Below are 21,893 nucleotides of genomic sequence, written 5' to 3' on the forward strand. Positions count from 1 at the left end.
ATTTGGGGTGTGGTCCATCATGTTTAATTGGGTTATTGGGATGTAGGATAGACAGCACTTGATATATTGTCACCAACAAGGTACTTATTAGCATTCTGACAGCTTGCGTGTTTGGAAACAATCTTAGACAAGGGAAGATTACTTGGGTGTCACACTTTTTGACTCATCAGTTGTATCTGGCGTAACTGGGTCACTGATCTACACCAATTCCACCAGACTGGTTGCTGCTCGTGTTATGAAATATTCCAGTGTAACCAGATGATATTCCCGAATTCTTCACTGGTTTGCCTCAAGTGTACATGATAGTATAAGGGCACATCCTCACATTGATCAACAATGATGAAACATTGTCTTGGAATTAATTGTGAAATGTACTCATCATTGTGACCCCTCAATATTTCAGTAACTTTACATTCATTTAGTAACTCAACAATGAACCAATCAATCAATGCATTGTCATTTAATGCTCTGAACAAAGGATGTTGTTTTCACACAGGCCCTATATGCCAGGATATGGCTGCATTCAGTCTGTGGAAGTAAACGTACACACACAAACACTAACTTTGGACAAATCCACAGTGCAAGGTAGCAATTATTAATCAACGTATTATCAATTAAATTATTTTTTCATTTGACTCTCACACAGCATCTCCACATGCATATAACATAACGTGTTATGTGTTTGTCACATCAAACCTTTATTTCTAAGGTTGAACAATCCATGCTGGCATTAGGAATACTGAATGGAAACCTTTGCCAGGTAATCTGAGTTGTGCAATATGTTAAGTTAAGTGGTAACATGATTAAACTTTCTCAGCTTCTTCCACTTTTTGTATGAACTTTGGACTCACACCTAGCTTTCTACAAATGGAATTAGTCCACATCTGACAGTCCACATACTTTTTGTACCCCTCATCTGTACACCTGGAGCCTGTTTCCAACATGACAAACTGTACAACTTGAGGCTGTCCTGTTATTGTGTCACAAATGTTTACATATAATGAATGCTGTAAGTGACTCTGAAGTACACCAGTCATGTCTCAGAGAAAGGTCAACTGAACATATTTAGATGTTTTAATCACTGCTACCAGCACAGCAAGCAAGTCCATCATGACATCCATCTCTAACTTCATACATGCCCAATAGTTCACATTAGACAGAAATAGAATAGAAACTTTATTCTTCACTAAACCTCAGTGATTAATAATAAAGTACTCGGTAATGAAAGGTCTTCTGGACAAAAGTATGACTTCATATATGCCTGATAGTTCACAATAAGTAGAAACAGAATCGAGACTCTATTCTTCTCTAAACTGTAGTGATTAATTGATGCAGTTCTTATGTTTTCACCTCTTTGGTGAAACCCATGAGTGAGGGTACCAGCAAACCAAGAAATCTGGGGTTCACATCTTTAAGTGGGTTTCTGCCATGCCAACATACACAATGAATGGCAGCACCTGAGACAACTGGACCATCCTGATCACACTTAGAATGGTAGTCTACTGATGCTATGCACAACATCGAGTCAAACAAACACTCAGCATCTAGGCTAAACTAAGGAGCCTTAACATCAAACTTCACCATTCAGAATCTTCCTACTTATCACACATTAGGCTACATGCTACAACATTTGAATGTCTGATGGGTGAAACATCCTTTGCAAGGCCTATTATATAGAGGTGTTGTTAAATTTCCATAAACCAGGAAAATGAAATTATGTCTAAGCTAGACAAAACACTAGGTTTGATGTGAATCTAACAGCATTACAATTTACAGATGCGACATCACAAATAGCACTCCAATCAAATTATGTATTAACATAATTGAGACAAGCTTTAATATGAGCAATAATCTGTTTACTTTGTTGAGAGATGTTTCACGTACAACTGGGAACATTGTGTAGCATGTTACCCACTCCCTATCCAATACCCCATGGAACACCTGCACATATGTTCTGCTTAAACACACTTTAGACTCATAAGGTTCACCATATAGCTGGAATATTGCTGACTGCGGCAAAAAACTAAACTCACCAAACCATAAGGTTCAAGGGTGAGGATGAGACTGACTGGAATATGAGTGAGTGAGTGAGCTTAGTTTTATCCTGCACTCAGCAATATTTCAAGCTATAAATACTCTGTAAATAATTACGCCTGGACCAGACTATCCAGTAATCAACAGCATGAGCATTGATCTGCACAATTGGGAATCGATGAAATGTGTCAACCTAGTGAGAAAACCTGACCACCCAATCGCAACAGTTGCCTCTTACAACACGGATGGGTTACTGAAGGCCAATACTCTAGCTAGAACCTTCACAGGAACAAAGACGATATGATTGGCTGTTGAATCCACATCTGTGCTGAGGCGACATCAGGATGCAGTGATTCCAGATCATATACCATGACTGACTGTAGATTGTTATACACTGACAGTTGAAGATCCTGATAATAAATCCTGTGTAGAAAGCAAATCAAGGAACAACCGACTCAACAGGTCCGATCCGGATGCTGAAGAACCAAAGGCAGCTACTTCAAAGGCACGTGATCTCTACTGTGTCTCAGCATGTGTCATTGCTGAATGATGATTAAGAAAACAGAATTAAAATTGTTTGAATGATCTACTTAACTCTGCGGTTCAAGTGGTCAAAGTGTCTCTTCAGTTCATGACAAAAATGTGAAAAAGATATACAGGAGAGCTGGTCCTATGGAGCAATAGTTCAGCTGGTCTTCAACCAGCTACAATAACGAAAGAAACAAAATATAACATTTTCACACAAACGTACTGATGAAAACCCATTTAAGTCAAAATAATTTGCAGAAATTGAATTGATCCTCACACACTTCAACGAAGATCAAAGAAATGAATTCTGGTGATGCGCACCTTGTCCAGGCAATGAGCACTCAATCCTCCTTTGAAAGAGCTGACATGGTGATCCTGGACAAATTCATCTCCAAGCTTAAAAATACTGGCTACATCAAATGGAATTCTAAGTGGAGTTACCCAGAGAGTGAAGGCAATAATTCCAACATAATTCTGTCCAATTTGACTTAGTAACATGATTGCCATGAAAACACCATTTCCAGCTGCTCAAAAGTCCCACTACGCAATGTTGTGACATGCACATCAATTTTGTTTTCACTCAAGTGCAATTCTCAGCGTTTAATATTTGCTGATACGCACAAAACCAATTACTGTCGTATTTTTATCATGATGATGAAATTAACTGTCCTTGTCGAAAGGTCAAACCTACAGAATCAAGGGCACAGTTGGAGGAATGTATAATTTTCTCATTATCAACAATCAAAACACCTACGCAAGCACTGTTTGGACGTATGTAACAATGAGCTCAATACATGTATTATGTGTCAAGAATTAGCAACCAAAGGTCACCTGACTTGCTGTGGACTTCTTGCTCAATGATACATATCACAGTAAAAAACATATGACATTTGATGACAATATGGTACAGATACAATATAACATTTGATAACATAATATGTAGAAGTCAAAGTCACTAGACTTTATCTAGTGCTTTGCAAGCATTCCCCGTAAAACACAGATGTACATCTGTGGGCTATAATCAGCTCATGTTTCACTATTCCCAGTGATCACCGAGAGCACACAATGTCTAATACCATGTTAAAGAATATACAAAATTACATATGTAACTTAATCATAAATTACGCTTTTGGGTTCTAGAAAGTGTTCACTGTATGTCTGGAGATATGTTTTTTTCACTAAATTATTTATACAAAACTGTTCACAATTAATTCAGCAAACTTGTGGATCAAGTTAAAGGCATTAGATCAGCAACTGCTGCAGGCTAGGCCAGATTACTACAGTTGACGCCTTAAATCACACATTTAGTGACACAGAATGGATGCATTAATCATAAAAGCCATATTATCACTTGTTAAAGTTTGTCTACATTATGTCAACATAACGGTAACTTGTCAAATTGTCCCATAAACAACATCCAGCTTTCAGCTGTACCAGGCTGCTATGCATATTATGCTACTAAACATAATCATTAAAATTTGCTTCCAGAATAATGCAATATTAATATAATTCTTCCAATCATTGCGTTAAATTTGTTAATTTATTAAATCCTATTCTACTAGGAATTTTTTAAACCAAACCTGTACAGCTGACGACAATTACCCACTTTGTTCAGGAGAAAACGTAGATGGTAATCCTCATCACTGCACACAAAACAAGGCCAAGCAGTTCTGGATATATAATTTCCTATAGTAAATCATTTCGTTTTGTGATGTTTTATCTAAAATATCATGACAGTTTGTTTGAACAATGCTTATTGACATCTAACTTCACAAAAGGATCTGTCTGGGCTCCACAAGTCTGGAATGGTGTTTTAGTAAATGTGATCTTGGCAATGACTACCTCCCTGACCTGAGATACATTTTAGTACATCACTTTTTTATTGCTGTTACTACCAGGACAAAATGGATGGAAGAACATCTGAAGAGTGTGCAATAAATAAAGTGTCACATAGGTTGTTTGGTGGCTGATACTTGCCTCATACTCACAGAATACACTATAAATACAGAAATTCTAGCAGACACTTACAGTCTACTCTGCTTTAAACAATGTCCTATGCCTTACGAGAAGATTTCATTGCTTTGCCTATCTTCTCCAATTCTCTGATATTTCTTTGATTTAATTTCTTTACTGTGGCAACATGGTATTTAGGCTGGAGGTGCACCATGGGAAACAAACGCTCCCTGGTCCAGCTCCTGCCATGGTGGATCTGTAATCCATGATTACACACGTGGGTGGGACATCAAGATCAAAGTCAGTAAAATAGCCACGATTTATCTCAATCATTTATGGAAATATGGGGGAAATTGCCAACATTAAACATTATCTAGCTTTGTTCATGAGGACAGAGCTGTAAACAGCAAACAGACGTTTTGGATTTCAACTCTCAAAATGATATTGTCCTTGATGATATCATAATATTTAGGCCTTATTGTTTATAATGTGCAAGTTACATAGGTGTGTTTGTGTAACACGGATTGTGGTCCATGTAACAAGGGTTGTAATGAGAGTAACAATGAGTGAGTGAGTGAGTGAGTGAGTGAGTGAGTGGGTGGGTGAGTGGGTGGGTGGGTGAGTGAGTGAGTGAGTGAGTGAGTGAGTGAGTGAGTGAGTGAGTGAGTGAGTGAGTTTAGTTATATGTCACATTCAGCACTATCCCAGGTATATTGTGTCAATCTGTAAATTATCAAGACTGGACCAGACAATCCAGTGATCAACAGCATGAGCATTAATCTGCACATTTTCTAAACAGATGACGTGTCAACCAAGCCAGCGAGTTTGGCCACCTGATTCCGTTAGCCGCCTCTTGTGACAAGCATGGGTTATTGAAGGCCAATATTCAAAACCGGACCTTCATGGGTCAGTGAGAGTAACAAGTATCACGGGTTGTATTAGAGTAACAAGTATCATGGGTTGTATTGGAGTAACAAGTATCATGGGTTGTATTGGAGTAACAAGTATCATGAGTTGTATTAGAGTAACAAGTATCATGGGTTGTATTAGGGTAACAAGTATCATGGGTTGTATTGGAGTAACAAGTATCATGGGTTGTATTAGGGTAACAAGTATCATGGGTTGTATTAGAGTAACAAGTATCATGGGTTGTATTGGAGTAACAAGTATCATGGGTTGTATTGGAGTAACAAGTATCATGGGTTGTATTGAAGTAACAAGTATCATGGGTTGTATTAGGGTAACAAGTATCATGGGTTGTATTGGAGTAACAAGTATCATGGGTTGTATTGGAGTAACAAGTATCATGGGTTGTATTGGAGTAACAAGTATCATGGGTTGTATTGGAGTAACAAGTATCATGGGTTGTATTGGAGTAACAAGTATCATGGGTTGTATTAGAGTAACAAGTATCATGGGTTGTATTGGAGTAACAAGTATCATGGGTTGTATTAGGGTAACAAGTATCATGGGTTGTATTAGAGTAACAAGTATCATGGGTTGTATTAGAGTAACAAGTATCACGGGTTGTATTAGGGTAACAAGTATCATGAGTTGTATTGGAGTAACAAGTATCATGGGTTGTATTAGAGTAACAAGTATCATGGGTTGTATTGGAGTAACAAGTATCATGAGTTGTATTGGAGTAACAAGTATCATGGGTTGTATTGGAGTAACAAGTATCATGGGTTGTATTGGCCACAGTAGGCAGAATGGACTGAACTGGGTTTACAGGAGGTCCAGTTAAGTGACAGACCCACTGTATCCCGTGGGCCAGCCTTTCTGCCCCAGCTGTCCAGTGTATCAGTTGAACAGGCAGGGCAGATCTCCTCTATACCACTTATGCAGTACAACCTGACAAGATATGTCATACTTAATCAGCAAAGGGTGTTTATTGTAATAAAAAAAAAAAAAAATTGACAACTGGGTGTTCATCAAGGAACTTGGCTTCCCTTTCCAGCAGCTTAAATGTGTGCGCCCAGTGATTAAATGTGCTCTACCTGGGCAGAATGCTCGTTCACAGCTGTCAGCAAACTCCTTGTTCCATCATAATTTTCAAGCACATCACAGCTGAGATATGGTTTTTATCATTAATCCGCTGCCATGGACTTAGCCCATTCACATTGTGTCTCAGCGATCATGTGTTAAGTGACTGGGGAAATCCCGAAGGAAAGCAGTAATATATTGGCATAATAATGTAAAGACACATATCAAATACATTTCAACACATCCCTATTCCAATAAATTGAGTTTGAAAGTGAAATACATGAGAATGATGTCTTTCCTTTTAACACACATAAGTTTCAATCCATCCACGATATCTCCAGAGTATACATTCTAGTAACTTTTCACCTTACCTTGGATGCATCTACGGCTCTGCCTGATGAATTTATTACTTCTCTTGCTTGGCTTTTTAGCCAATCAGGTGTCTACGCTGGGTAGTAGAGCGAACCAATCACAACTCACTTTCACTTTTTAGATTAACTAACTGATTAAACTAGGCAGCACAAATGATGCAGTGGTACTCTGAATGAGGTAGTAGGAGTTCTTGCATATATATTTTAAAAATTTCAGACCTGCCAATTTGTCTGTATAATTTTCCCCAAATCTGATTCGCACTGCGAACAAACCTTCGCAGCTGCATCTGCTATCTGATTGGCTACTGTGAGAATGTGATAACACGATGCCATTTAGAAAGTGGTCAAATGTAACATATGTCATATTTGGGATTTCACTTTCTTAGTAAAGTACAAATTCTAGTACTTTTTTTCGGTTGAGTCCCATCCGGGATTCGAACCCGCACCCTCAGAGTCAGGCACCTAATCGCCAGCACACAAAGTCAGCCGCCTAGCCCGCTCAGCCACCGCGACTTCCACAAAAATGAAAGTGAAATCCCAAATATGACATATGTTACATTTGACCACTTTCGAAATGGCATCGTGTAATCATAGCTTTCGGCCGTGGGAGCCGTGCCAATTTACACTCATCAGAGGGGTACACAAAGTGCGCAGTCTAGACTAGCAGTTGTCCGACTTTCATTTTTGTGGAAGTCGCGGTGGCTGAGCGGGCTAGGCGGCTGACTTTGTGTGCTGACGATTAGGTGCCTGACTCTGAGGGTGCGGGTTTGAATCCCGGATGGGACTCAACCGAAAAAAAGTACTAGAATTTGTACTTTACTAAGAAAGTGAAATCCCAAATATGACATATGTTACATTTGACCACTTTCTAAATGGCATCGTGTAATCATAGCTTTCGGCTGTGGGAGCCGTGCCAATTTACACTCATCAGAGGGGTACACAAAGTACGCAGTCTAGACTAGCAGTTGTCCGACTTTCATTTTTGTGGAAGTTGCGGTGGCTGAGCGGGCTAGGCGGCTGACTTTGTGTGCTGGCGATTAGGTGCCTGACTCTGAGGGTGCGGGTTCGAATCCCGGATGGGACTCAACCGAAAAAAAGTTCTAGAATTTGTACTTTACTAAGAAAGTGAAATCCCAAATATGACATATGTTACATTTGACCACTTTCTAAATGGCATCGTGTAATCATAGCTTTCGGTCGTGGGAGCCGTGCCAATTTACACTCATCAGAGGGGTACACAAAGTACGCAGTCTAGACTAGCAGTTGTCCGACTTTCATTTTTGTGGAAGTCGCGGTGGCTGAGCGGGCTAGGCGGCTGACTTTGTGTGCTGGCGATTAGGTGCCTGACTCTGAGGGTGCGGGTTCGAATCCCGGATGGGACTCAACCGAAAAAAAGTTCTAGAATTTGTACTTTACTAAGAAAGTGAAATCCCAAATATGACATATGTTACATTTGACCACTTTCTAAATGGCATCGTGTAATCATAGCTTTCGGTCGTGGGAGCCGTGCCAATTTACACTCATCAGAGGGGTACACAAAGTACGCAGTCTAGACTAGCAGTTGTCCGACTTTCATTTTTGTGGAAGTCGCGGTGGCTGAGCGGGCTAGGCGGCTGACTTTGTGTGCTGGCGATTAGGTGCCTGACTCTGAGGGTGTGGGTTCGAATCCCGGATGGGACTCAACCGAAAAAAAGTACTAGAATTTGTACTTTACTAAGAAAGTGAAATCCCAAATATGACATATGTTACATTTGACCACTTTCTAAATGGCATCGTGTAATCATAGCTTTCGGCCGTGGGAGCCGTGCCAATTTACACTCATCAGAGGGGTACACAAAGTACGCAGTCTAGACTAGCAGTTGTCCGACTTTCATTTTTGTGGAAGTTGCGGTGGCTGAGCAGGCTAGGCGGCTGACTTTGTGTGCTGGCGATTAGGTGCCTGACTCTGAGGGTGCGGGTTCGAATCCCGGATGGGACTCAACCGAAAAAAAGTTCTAGAATTTGTACTTTACTAAGAAAGTGAAATCCCAAATATGACATATGTTACTGTGAGAATGCACCGCCAGCAATTTGAGAGGTAACAAAAAACTGGGCTGAGCTATAGATGTATAGATGCATCCAAGGACTAGTAGCGACTTACCAGAATGTATACACTGGAGATATTGAGGATGCCTACAATGGTGCCTTGCAGTGAACTATTTTATAATCATAAGTTTCATTTATCAGATAATTTTGTATGATCATGGTTAATTTTTGCAAGACTTGACATACCCTCCAGTGGAGGTGAGTTGAGGTGAATACATAGTCGGCCTGTCAGTATGGACTCCAACACTTCAGGTATGAGGGGACATGCAGTCCACCATACCCACACGCTGTACTTTGAAGATTAACAGAGAGTTTCAAATGGTCAAGATTAAAGCCGTAATCTGTATTGCATCCTGTTGTTTCAACCAATGAATACTAGTGTCCTGGTTTCCCAAACCAGAAGGGATGCTATCTACTTGTCGTATATACAGAGTCTGTATGAACACGACTTATGTTATACAGATGTCAGTCCCCATTATTACCTCTCATCATGTTAAATCTACGGAGCAGTATGGAGCATTGTCAAAAGTTAACTGTAAATATTTCAGTATGATAGCTTCTACAAAAAGAGTGAAAAGACTGATGAGTCTACTGTCAGATATAACCATCAGCTGGAATACCTGTGATGTTCCATACACTGATAGTGGAATATATACTGGGATAGCTAAAAGCTAAGCCAAGTATCAATGAACAATGTGTCTGTAAAGAAATACAGGAGTCAAAAACTGTAGTACTGTTTGAGCTAAGAACAGTATAAGTCAACAATGTGTTGGCTAAGTAAGTCAACATTTCATGAATTATGCCTTGTAAAAGCCAATACTGTGAGCTAAGCTTTGGATAAGTCAACATTGTGTGAATTTAGGCCAGTATAAGTCAAAATGTGTTATGACTTGCAGAATTCAAGGTGTGTGTGCTAAGACTTGTATAAGTCAATGTTGTGTGTGCTAAGACTTGTTTAAGTCAATGTTGTGTTGGTTAAAACCTGTATAAGTCAATGTTGTGTAGGTTAAGACTTGTATAAGTCAATGTTGTGTGGGTTAACACTTGTATAAGTGAGTGCTGTGTAGGTTAAGACTTGTATAATTCAATGTTGTGTGGGTTAGCACTTGTATAAGTCAATGTTGTGTAGGTTAAGGCTTGTATAAGTCAATGGTGTGTGGGTTAACACTTGTATAAGTCAATGTTGTGTAGGTTAAGACTTGTATAAGCCACTGTTGTGTAGGTTAAGACTTGTAGAATTCAATGTTGTGTGGGTTAGCACTTGTATAAGTCAATATTGTGTAGATTAAGACTTGTATATGTCAATGTTGTGTGGATTAACACTTGTATAAGTCCATGCTGTGTGCGTTTACACTTGTATAATTCAACAATGTATGGGTTAAGGCTTGTATAATTCAACAATGTGTGGGTTAAGACATGAATTAGTCAACACTAAGACTCATTTAAGTCAGCACTGTGTGAGTTAAGTGAGGTTAATCCCTGTACAGGCCAAAATTAAATCTATGCCTGAATGTATTTAAGAAAGAAAAGCCTGAATGCTAGGCTACTCCAGTGTCCTGGTTTTGTATGAATGACAGACTATACTTGACATGGTGAGACAAGTGAGGTGAGTATCAGCTGAGCTGTTCAGTATTTCCTTACTATTTCACCTATTGTCATGTCTTCAGATCCAGACCCGTGAAGGTCCTGGGGTAGAAAAGGCCTTCAGCGACCCATGCTTGCCATAAAAGGCAACTATGCTTGTCATAAGGGGCGACTAACGAGATCGGGTGTTCAGGCTCGTTGACACATGTCATCGGTTCCCAATTGTGCAGATCGACGTTCATGTTGTTGATCACTGGACTGACTGGTCCAGACTCGATTATTTACGGACAGCTGCCTTATAGCTGGAATATTGCTGAGTGCGGCGTAAAACTAAACTCACTCACTCACTCACTCTTCAGGTCCAGTTTCCCTTCCGTGGCTAATATTGACACAAATCCCAGCAAGAAAACACCAAATATGGTGAGTGTGTATTACGACTGCTAATCACCACAGCACATAGACACATTACTGAATAAACAGATGACCAAACAGGAAGGGGAGTTCATGATACACTGCATCTTAACATGTGCTGTTGCAAAGCCTGGTGTATTAGCATGGGTCTGTTGCCGAGGCAACACGACAGGTCATACCTGGGGTAGCATGGCACTAAGGCCACTAGCCGACACAGCACACAGGAAGCGCAATGCACGGTCCCAGCTGCTCCAACTAACAGCTTTATTGAATAACTCTTGGATTTACGGTTGAGCATTTACAATCATTACTATGTTTCAGGGAATTGTTTTGCCATCTATTCAAAATCACTGAATAGATATTTGCAAAAATTCACAAACTGAAGTTTGAGTGTGTTAATTTATGACATACTTCAGCTATATGATGGTGTTCTGTAAAAAATGTCTGAGTCAGACAATCCAGTGACTGACACCATGAGCACATGGCTTTGCAGCTGGGTCACAATGTCATGTGTGAACCAAGTCAGTGTGCCACATCAATCAGTCCACACCTCTTATTACAAGCATGGGTTGCTCAGAGGAGGTGTTCAAACCCAGATCTTCATGTGGATTTGTTAAAGTATAGCTTTTTCAAATACAATTACACATGGAGGCACACCTCACAATAAGTAAACATCAGGTGACAGACACTTTCATGAAATTCTTCCATTCATTCTTTAACACTGTTTCAAAATACTTTCATCAATTCTTCAATCACCCTACTTTCAATGTTCCTCCATCCTTTAAAAGACACTTTTATGAAATTTCATTCATTGATCCTTTAACAGTGCCCTCTTTGAAAATTCTTTGATATATTATTGGATTGTGTACCCTGGTTACTGGCCACAACAGATAACATTGTACCTATCATTTCACTTCCCACCAGGTGTATACGGTTGATTATTAACCGTCACATAAACAAACTGACCGCCCATAGTTGATAACAGCATCAAATATTGACTGACTACCTTGACGGGATCAGTGTCAGCTATTGGATCATAAAGAAAATGTATGCTGAGACACACACTTGTATGTAGTAAGTTAAGCTGACATGGTTCTGTGAATGAGTTCCACTCCTGCCATCAGTCAGCCAACAACAGCCAGGCAGGACATATTGATTTTTGAATGGATTCTTGCAGGATGGCGCCGAATGACGTCAAAGCATGCCACGAGACAAGTAAAACCAGCAGAACTGGTAAACAGCTTAACTATATTACCAAGCTGAATGAAAATCGCCATGAGCTGAGCTTACTTCATTCACAGGGGAAGACCAAAGAGTCAATAAAGCTACAATGATTTCCATTCAAAAGACGGAGTTGGAATAATTTGAGGTTTCAGCCCACTACGTCATGTCACAACAGAAACAACTCGGTCAGAGATTAACCAAAACAAAATAATCAAGGATCTGAAGCTGTGTAAAGAGATAAAAACAGTTCTATTTCTGATGGTTGGGATAAATATAGAAGCAATTTGTTTGCAACTGCTTCAAGGGTGAATTTCTTATTGTCGTTTTCTGAATGTTAACTGAAAAGTAAAAGAGTCTCACTTAATTATCTTGTGATACAAGATACAATACCTCTTACTAATCTTGTGAGACAAGGTACAAGATGTCTTACTGATCTTGTGATACAAGATCTCTTTCTGATTTTGAACATTGTGATACAAGGTACAAGACATCTTACTGATCTTGAACACTGTGATACAAGATACAAGACATCTTACTAATCTTGATCATTGATCATTGTGATACAAGGTACAGGGTCTCTCAGTTGGATGGAGCTCCAGCTTGATTTTGTAACAATGGGTGGGTCCAAGTAAGTTGTTCAGTAGGAGTGGGGCCAAGTGTGTGGTTCAGTGAGGCCAAGTGAGTGGTTCAATGGGCCAAGAGTGTGGTTCAGTGGGCCAAGTGTGTGGTTCAGTGGGGCCAAGTGTGTGGTTCAATAGGAGTGGGGCCAAGTGTGTGGGTCAGTGGGGACAAGTGTGTGGGTCAGTGGGGGACAAGTGTGTGGGTCAGTTGAGGAGAGTAGGAATGTGTAAATGTGTGAATGGATATGATTTCAGGACAGAATGAGTAGTTTGTCAGATATTGTGACTGGAGGTCAATAATAATGTGGATGTCAGTAATAATAAGAATGAAATGTTCACTTCATCAATGATTCAAACTTGATTCATGATTTTCATCACCTGCCTTGCATCCCTACACTGTGAGGAACTACTACAACAGGAAGCCCTCTACTCCTGTCCAGCTGATCCTGTATGACATAACAGCACTGCAGGGCCAGGACCAGTTGGAAGCATCCCATAAATCGTTCTGGCGGTCCACGAAATGTTCAATCAATAGAAAGTATCGACTGAGCTATTTTCAGCTATCTTGTCCAAACTTAGCACAGTCCTCATTACGGTAGATTTCATGAAAGGGTAAATCAAGTCCAGGATGACATGATCAAATAACCAATGACCAGGACACAGGACTGCTGTGATGTGCCTGTCTTACATATACGTCAATTCCCTGTCTGCACCCAGACTTGCATGTCTGTGTTTATCATTTGGTCAGTTTAATAACCCAGTGTCACATATGGGCAATGGCTTTGCCATTCAAGTTGACATAAGTAACTCTCATCGGCCTAGTCGGGGCTCCTAGACAAAGATGACTTGCAGCTGCTTACAGAATAAATTAGCTAGCAGGAGGAACAGAGAAACGCTGACATCGTGCACTTCATAAATCTGATACATGCTAAATCAATAGTAAAATTTCAGTTTAAGAAACAATTTCTTTGATTAAATTTCTTCTAATATTTTCAGACCAATGAGGAAGTGCTCCATATATTGGTAAACACAAAAAACAGATTGAACTGAAAATCAGAACTATCAAATATGACAAAAAGTCTTAGAATACAACCTCTAATTGGGGCTGATTCACTCACATAATCAGTCAATCAAATTTTACTTTTATGATCATAAAATTGAACATTCATGATTTTTTTCAAAAGGAGTATTTTTCGTTATTTTTGTTATTTATTACAACAGCGAATGAGTGAGTGAGTTGATATTCCAGTAATCAACAGTATGAGCATCTCTCTGCACAATGGGGAACCGATGACATGTGCCAACCAAGTCAGCCAACCTGACCATCTGATCCCGTTACGACAAGCATAGTCACCTTTTATGGCAAGCATGGGTTACTGAAGGCCTATTCTATCCTGGACGTTCACAGATCACTTATCACAAGAAGATATGCAAGATGATAATGTATAGAAGCAAGGCAGGATAACAGCCAATTTTCTATAGTTTATTGGTAATGTGGTTGCTGTCTCTGTTGTGATAAATCAACACAGGCAACAAGGTCAAACAATGTCAAATAGATATTTGGTTATTATGGGTTACTGACTATACTGAATAATACATCAACTCCTGCCTCCATATAGCATTTGTTACCAATCTACACATTCATACCCAATATTTGTATCTGTTACCCATTTTTTGTGATATGTATTGTAAATGCCTTAATGTGAATTCGTTGCAGCTTTACACTAACACTTGATTGCCTCTTCCTGAGACTTGCTTCTGAATCCAAAGGTTAAGCTTGAATACAATCATTAAAGTCTACGGTCTTGTGTTGTCTTTCATCCTAGTGGTCGTCAAGGACCACAGGAGGTATCCTATTGGTCCTCTATCCACAGGAGGTATCCTATTGGTCCTCTATCCACAGGAGTCATCCTATTGGTCCTCTATCCACACGAGGTATCCTACTGGTCCTCTATCCACAGGAGTTATTATATTGGTCCTCTATCCACAGGAGGTATCCTACTGGTCCTCTATCCACAGGAGTTATTATATTGGTCCTCTATCCACAGGAGTTATTATATTGGTCCTCTATCCACAGGAGGTATCCTAGTGGTCCTCTATCCACACGAGGTATCCTACTGGTCCTCTATCCACAGGAGTTATTATATTGGTCCTCTATCCACAGGAGTTATTATATTGGTCCTCTATCCACAGGAGTTATTATATTGGTCCTCTATCCACAGGAGTTATTATATTGGTCCTCTATCCACAGGAGTTATTATATTGGTCCTCTATCCACAGGAGTTATTATATTGGTCCTCTATCCACAGGAGGTATCCTACTGGTCCTCTATCCACACGAGGTATCCTACTGGTCCTCTATCCACAGGAGTTATTATATTGGTCCTCTATCCACACGAGGTATCCTATTGGTCCTCTATCCACAGGAGTTATTATATTGGTCCTCTATCCACAGGAGTTATTATATTGGTCCTCTATCCACAGGAGGTATCCTATTGGTCCTCTATCCACACGAGGTATCCTACTGGTCCTCTATCCACAGGAGTTATTATATTGGTCCTCTATCCACAGGAGGTATCCTATTGGTCCTCTATCCACAGGAGGTATCCTATTGGTCCTCTATCCACAGGAGGTATCCTATTGGTCTTCTATCCACAGGAGGTATCCTATTGGTCCTCTATCCACAGGAGTCATCCTATTGGTCCTCTATCCACAGGAGGTATCCTATTGGTCCTCTATCCACACGAGGTATCCTACTGGTCCTCTATCCACAGGAGTTATTATATTGGCCCTCTATCCACAGGAGTTATCCTAGTGGTCCTCCAATCTGCAGGTTGTTCCACATGCCAGACAAGGTTGACGTCTGGTGAGGTGATCTACAGGTTGTTCCACATGCCAGACAAGGTTGACGTCTGCTGAGGTGATCTGCAGGTTGTTCCACATGCCAGACAAGGTTGACGTCTGCTGAGTTGATCTGCAGGTTGTTCCACATGCCAGACAAGGTTGACGTCTGCTGAGGTGATCTGCAGGTTGTTCCACATGCCAGACAAGGTTGACGTCTGCTGAGGAGAAGTGATCTGCAGCTGGCTCCACATGTCAGGTAAGGCTGAGGTCTGCTGAGGTGATCTGCAGCTGGCTACACATGTCATCACCAGTGTGCTCCACAAGTCGGACAGGAATGAGGTCTGCTGAGGTGATTTGCCGCTTGCTCCAATAATAATTAATAATGATTGGCTGCCTTTGGACACATGCATGATTTTGACCAATCATCACGATCCTTATGGCAGAGTGTACCGAAAAAGCACAATTAGAAACCAATATTTATCCAATAAAATCACTTCTTTTAACCGCGAAAATACCATGTTGCAGTGTATCATTGATGTTCAGAGCTTCTGAATGAATCAAGCAGTGCTCCCTATCAATTTTCCATGTTCCTTGAAATTCTATTTTAAAAGGTTAGAAGCATGCATGCATGCCTGTAATCAAGGTTAAATGTGTATCAAGATCAAAACATGTCACATTCCTATCGTCTTTCATACCTACAGGTGACTTTTAGAGGGCGTTGTCGTCAAGGGTGTGGAACTCTTGCTTGTTTACAACATCGAGAACATTCACAAATGCCATTACAGTGAATCTTTCCTAAACAGAGTAAAAATTGCAAACAAATATGCTGTTGTATTTTCCATTTTTTTCTCTCAAGTGGTGTTTGCTGAATAATAAGTAAATATTTGTCCAGTTGGCAAGGAAAAAAATGGAAATTTCCATTTTCTTTTTCTTTATTTCCATAACTGTACTGTTGACGGGTCTGTAATCCAGTTTATTAAAAAGGGTGGCATAATTGCTGTAATACACACTTGTCATCAGACACTGCTGCAGGACGTGATTCTTCAAAGGCATTTAGAAGTTGGCATAGTAATACAGGGCAAATTTTATGGATAGCAACTAAAATAAAACCCAAGAAGTTGCTATCCATAAAATTTGTCCTGTACTGCTGCAGGATGTCAAATTATTCCAACTCTGATACCATCCAAAATCATGACTGACCTGCGTCCATAGTGGTCATATCCTTCTCCATGTCAAGAAAATGCTTAGACCTGATAGGGGTGGTGGTGTGGCTTCGTGGTTCATGCCTTTGTTCGTCACACGAAAGACCTGGTTTTGATTCTCCACATGGACAGAATGTCTGAGGCCCATTTCTGGTGTCCCCTGCAGTGATATTGCTGGAATATTGTTAAAAGCAGCGTAAAACCGAACTCACTCACTCACTAAACTATACCTGCCCACAAGGTTGGTTCAGGGGGAATGCTTGTCCTCCAGGACTGGAGACCAGTCTCACTGATTACTCACTGATTACAGTGAGTAGAAACACCACAGGCCATCGACATATCTTTATACACCAACAGTCAGAAAGTGATGACTAACTATATGGTTGAATGGAAATGTTCCCGTGCTCTCTAACAATAAGCAAGGATGCTGTCATGATACAGGTTTCCTAGCACCTTGGGACCAAATCCTCTTCAGTCGAGGTCCAACAATGGTTACCAAGTCACTAAGACTTGAAAATATTAAACCTTACTACAAACTTCATTCCCCCAGTACTATTCGTTGATGGTTTATAACCTGACGTGGTCAAAGAAGAGCATAGGGTTAGAGAGAGTTCACAGGCTAAATTTTGCCCAATTATACCATATAACCAACTACTCCATAACCTTCACTTGTTAGCAAGCCATACAGTATTAGTGCTGTATGACCTTGAAGTATAATTTGGCTGTGTTGATCACAAGGTCACTAAAACTGCCAACTCAGCATAATGGCAGTAAGTGGAATACTTCTCCAGTGACAAGACTCATTTATTATCAAAAATTAACTGAACATCAACTGAGCCTTTCAAACAATTCAAATATGACAAATCTGACCCAGGACCTGTGGACTAGTGTGTTGAGCTGACATTTAGTCCATAATGAGCTGATAAGTCAGCTAATGTTGGCAATCAAAATATATGTTTAGGTCATTATATATACATTTGGGTAACTGGAACTACCAGCATGAGTGAATGAGTTTAGTTTTATGCCTCTTTAAGCTGTATTCCAGCGATACTATGGTGAGGGGCACCAGACATGGTCACATACTGTATCTGTGTGAGGAATTGAACCTGGGTGTTAAGCATGAGGAGGGAATGCTTTAATCACTATAATGAATCTACACAACCACCTCACTACCAGTATGACAGCTTGTAACATTAAACAAAAATGAAAACTAGTATGATACTATTTCAATACCAATACTTTTAAAAAAACATATAGATACGTTAAAATAAGGATCATGAAATATCACATAAATTGGTTTAGTTTTGTGAAGAGGATTGAGTGGGAAATACAATATACACACAAAAAGTTTACAATGCTTGCAGGGATGAGGAGTTTGATATAATATATCCAGTTGCATGGTTGGTTCAGGCAGGAAAATGGCTGCGTTCTTGTGCCTTGTTAATGCACTCAAGAGGCATAAATTCAAGAAATTCAGAAACTGAATTGAGTTTTTTGTTAAAACATACTTTCAACCACACAATGTACAACTAAAAGGATCTGTTTGTCTTCAACAGTGAAAGAACAATACAAAATTTTGTAAACCAACTAAATATAGTAACTGCCTCAAGCTGCATTTCAAATGTTGTAGTATGAATTATCTTAGTTCTTTAATGCCAAAATATCCCAGCTATAACTGGCATTACGTCACACATAAGAAGTAAGGAAGATGAAAGTCCACACAAATGTTTTCACAATGGCTGCTTGGAAGTTTAACCTATATTACTCAACATTTGCTCAAGAGCGAACTAGTCACATGAAGTCAAAAGTCTTCTCCTTAAGAGTTGTTGAGTAGTATACATGCAGATACGCAATTGCAGATACAAATCACATTTGATCGGACAGTAACAAAGCTAGACATATGATATGCTTGTATACATCGTATCATTTATCACATAACCTTGTCCCACCTTTATTGCTTTTGATGATACGACTTGGTTTACAACTGAACCACTGAAAATCATCTCTTTTTTCATAAACTCAAAGTTCCCAACTTTTAAATAAAAAAATGTTTGGTTACTTTATTCTTGATTTTGTAGCACTATGAAACTGTGCCCTGTGTAAATACATCACGGTGTATAAGTACTGTATTCAGTATTTGTATAAGGCTTTGTGAGAGCTGCAGACACATGTAGAACTTTCTTGTTAAGATAAAGTATTCTGTAATTACACCTTATTCATGAGAGATTTTATGTATTTATCACTAGCTGGCACTAGTTTGATGCACAGTTAGCTATACATAGATTGACTGATTGTTTGTCATTTAATGTTGCACACAGCAACATTCCAGCTATGTCGCAGCAGTCTATAAATAATTGAGTCTGGACCTGACAATCCAGTGATCAGTATCATGAACATCAGTCTACACAATTGGGTCACAACAACATGTGTCACCTCTTACGACAAGCATGAGGTGCAGTGATCGAAATAACGGCCTGTCTGACTCCCTGTGGCCAGTAAATTTTTAGTCGGACTGCCTGGAAATTCTCACCACCAGCCCGATTGTCTGGCTGAAATTTTTATGGTTGACCTACTTTCAGTTCCCTCTCAGGACGATCATTCCATTCTAATTGTCATGTCATATTTTGATTTTAGAAAGATGAATGAAAGTTTAAAGTCTATTCCATAATTATACAAGGACAACTCTTCAGCCAGTGAAGATAGCAGGACACAAAAACTGGCTGACTTAGTAAGCTATGCTATGATTGGATATCTGTAGTCACATGGTTCAATAAAATCCAATCAAAGAGAGTGTTACTTACTCGTTTGTATTTGTTACAAAATGGCTGCATTTTTGTAAGTTATTGCGAAAAAGTATGTTAAAAAGGTGGACAGGCAATTACTTTCAAGACGGGCAGGCAACATTTATGGGCCCCCAGCCCAGGTGTCAGGTTGAGTTGAAAAATTATTTCAATCACTGATGAGGTTCAACCTGAGATATAAACCTAGTGACACCAGAGACCATCTATTATATGGTCTCTGGTGACACCAACCAAATTCCAGTTACACTGCTTTAATTGTGATATGTGATGAACGAAATATGCTTTTGAATTATCCAGATGTATTAATCTGATCTGTGTCCACTCAAAAAATGGACTTAATACATGGTTATATTTACTTGCACCTGGTGCAAGTTAGACTGATAGCTAGGTTGCACTTTACTGTATTGGACTGAACCAGTCCAAGTAACAAAGCACTATATGTAGCCCTGTAAATGTTCATCAAGATAAACTTGAAGTTATATAAAAATCATGGAAACATGCCAAACTATATAACACATTGTTATCCCCTTAGAGTGAGAAAATAATAGGATAATTACACAATTATTCAACCATGCATCCATATTCAAAATGTGTATAATTTTGAATTGATACCTTCCGATTTTACTGTTTCCTGTTTAGATATCGACTTTCTGAAAATGACAAGGCATTGCAAAGCCAGAAAAAGAGAGATATACATTACTTATTTGTTATCATAAAAATACTGCATATAAACATACTGATATCAAATGTAGTATGAATAAATCATCTTGATCTGCAAGGAACATAACAACGCATGGCAAACTATCACTTTCTGATATCTTGGTCCAGGGGAGACAACTCTGAAAAAGGACATGAGATTCAGATTCTGAAGGGGTTCAAGTTACTGTGCATATACTCTTAAAAAAAAGAGTAGGCAATCTTCATTTTGTTTTTATTTACAATTGAAAATATTTAGGCGATGTTGATATGATACTATTGAATGTTTTGAGAGTGCATCACCACTTGCACTTCCTTACAACCATAATTATTTGGAATGTAGTTGCTTTTAAAAGCTGATAGGTGTATGGCATGTAATTTGCATGTATACAATTTTCATATTAAAACAAACAACTAGAAACAAACACTATAAAAATTATAGTGATTGTGATGCAAGATGTGTGTCAAAATTAATGTTCTAAATGATTTCTCAACCTTCTAGAAGAAACGTCAAAATCAAGAATGGGATCCCATGCACGTGTATGGGGTTACTGCTTTGTGCACGTGCATATCATGCGTTGTGTTTAGGGGTGGTAATAGAGGGAAATGGTGGTGTGTTCATAAGTTGTCTGTCTTTGAAACGTTACACTTCCTATCCAAACTGAAAGTTCATTATCGCCTACTTTTTGCAAAGAGTATATTATCCTAAGTCCTAAGAGTAATAAGTAGGATCAGAGCTCCAGATAATTATTCAAGCAATTGTGTATTTACTCTGTCTGTTTATGTGTGAGTAATTGCATTTCTTGAGGAGTAACTATCATTTTGTATACTCCCACCAGTTAAAAGTGAGTGAGTCTAGTTTTAGGCTACATTTAGCAATATTCCAGCCATATGGCAGCAGTCTGCAGATAATTGAGTCTGGACCAGACAATCCAGTGAACAACAGCATAAGCATCGATCTGTGCAATTGGGAACCGATCACATGTGTCAACCAAGTCAGCGAGCCTGACCACCCAATCCCGTTAGTCACCTCTTACGACACCAGTTAAAAGAATTGAGTACTTTTACACAGAGTTTCTTATCCTTATTAGTACTTAATTCTTCTAAATATATAAACATAAATGCATCTCAGTAGACTATTTGTTTCCAGTAATTGTCATATTGCCAAACACCTGACAGCCACTAGTAAATACTCAACATGGAAGTCATGTGACTTTTAGAATAAACCCCGGACAGTGGCTTCAGCAATAATGGTATATGTATATATTGGGATTGCCTACCAATAACTGATGCTTTTGATGAGCTTGGGTGCCACAACCAATCATAAGCAAGTCAGTTTCATTAACTGAGTAATGTATGCAGGGTATTATAGACCTATTGGGTTTTAAGTGATTCTTATGCAGTTTTTGTACTCCCAGATTTGTAATTAATTGAGTAAATGTGATTTTTATTGTGTAAAATACGTAAATACACGCTTTATCTGGAGTTCTGTAGGATATAACCCACGTGGTACTTTGTAAAGGTGTTTCATAACACCTTTGAGTGATTTGATTGG

Source organism: Haliotis asinina, chromosome 6 (genome assembly GCF_037392515.1).
Source record: "Haliotis asinina isolate JCU_RB_2024 chromosome 6, JCU_Hal_asi_v2, whole genome shotgun sequence".
NCBI classification, from domain to species: Eukaryota; Metazoa; Mollusca; class Gastropoda; order Lepetellida; family Haliotidae; genus Haliotis; species Haliotis asinina.